A 1780-nucleotide genomic window follows, 5' to 3' on the forward strand; every position below is an offset into this window, starting at 1 on the left:
CCTGAATTGATGTCAAACCCGTATACATGTGCAGTGCTGTACGCCATTTATTCTTAAATATATGAAAGATATTCTTCTCAGTCTCCACTAGGATGGTAATTTTTGTATATGAAGCATACTTTAGGAACCTTCCTTTGCTGGTTCCCCCTCATGTTTATACCTCTACCATGGAGCACCTCAGAACTCAGGTCTTGAACTTCTTTCTGTATACACACTTGCATGGTGTTGTATCTACTCCCATGACTTTAAATATCATCCATTTGAGTTAATGACTCCTAAACATGTATTGTCAATGAGGATTCTCCCCTGCACTCCTGACGGGTACTCCATTACCTACTGGATATCTCCTTTTAGAGGTGAAATAGTTATCTTAAACTTACAAGGTCCAAAAGAGAATTTCTCATCTTCTCAAGAAAACTTGCTTCTTTCTCAGCCTTCTGTACTTCAAAAATGGCAACTCCACCGCTCCGGTTGCTCAGGCCAGATTTACTCATCTTTGACTCTTCTACTAATCTCTTTCCCTATATAAAATCTAGCAAATTCCCCAAAATACACCCAGAATCTTCTCACCTTTCACGACCTTTACCCTGACAACGCCTGGGTACAACTCACGTCTCACTTGGATTGTTGCAGTAGCCTATGTCCATCTATGGTCTACTCTCAATAAAAATCCAGAGTGATCCTTTTAAAACACGTGTTGGAGCCATAGTTCACAATGTTGATTCCAATGACCTCATTAGCATTGGATCCAACACCAGTAAGTACAGTTGATGTGCTAAAGAAAATTGACATTCCATCTGTCTTTATTGGCAAATCATCAGCTAATTCCCTGAAAGATGAATTCACCTATGAAAAAGGGAGCCATGTTTTCTTAGTTCCAGATTTTAGTCTTCCTCTGGAATATTAACTAATGCCCTTCCTTATCATAGTGGGCAGCTGTCTCATCTTGATAGTCATTTTCAGGATCACGAAATTTGTCCAGGATAGACATAGAGCTAGAAGGAATAGACTTCATAAAGATCAACTTAAGAAACTCCCTATACATAAATTCAAAAAAAGAGATGAGTATGACGTATGTGCCATTTGTTTGGATGAGTATGAAGATGGAGACAAGCTCAGAATCCTTCCCTGTTCCCATGCTTATCATTGCAAACGTGTAGACCATCCTCTAACTAAAAGCAAAAAAACCTGTCCAGTCTGCAAGCAGAAAGTTGTTCCTTCTCAAGGCAATTCAGACTCTGACACAGACAGCAGTCAGGAAGAAAACTGAAGTGTCAGAACATACCCCTCCACTTAGATCTTTGGCTCTGTCAGCACTCAGTCATTTGGGACTTTGTCGGAATCCTGCTCACAATACCATGACAGAATCTTCAGACTATGAGGAAGATGACACTGAAGATACGACAGTAGTGATGCAGGAAATGAAATTAGTGAACACGGTGTTGTGGTCCAGCTACACTCTAATGGTGAATGGGGTTACAACATAGCAAATACTGTTTGACCTTCAGAAGGAGATTGGCTTATTTTCCTTTATTTCGGTATAGAATTTGACTGTTTTTGCTCCCTTCAGAGATTTCTGTAGGAATAACTTACTTTTTAGTATTCTGCAGTTTAGTCCGATTACTGAAACAGGTTTTTCTCATCTGCTATTTATCTGCAGGAGTGTACTTCATTTCGCTGATAACTAGTAATAGACTGGTGCTGTAACTCAAGCATCATGTCAACTCTTCTTTTTGGAATGAAATATAGCCAAAACACTAAAAGATGAATTCCTCAGTAT

General features: G+C 39.3%; 1 pseudogene; it reads left to right on the top strand.

The window, feature by feature from the left end:
• Nucleotides 1-689: 689 nt before the first annotated feature.
• LOC138924365 (E3 ubiquitin-protein ligase RNF13 pseudogene) lies at nt 690-1501 on the top strand (annotated as a pseudogene).
• Nucleotides 1502-1780: the final 279 nt, after the last annotated feature.

This window comes from Equus caballus, chromosome 5 (assembly GCF_041296265.1).
Source record: "Equus caballus isolate H_3958 breed thoroughbred chromosome 5, TB-T2T, whole genome shotgun sequence".
Classification (NCBI taxonomy): Eukaryota; Metazoa; Chordata; class Mammalia; order Perissodactyla; family Equidae; genus Equus; species Equus caballus.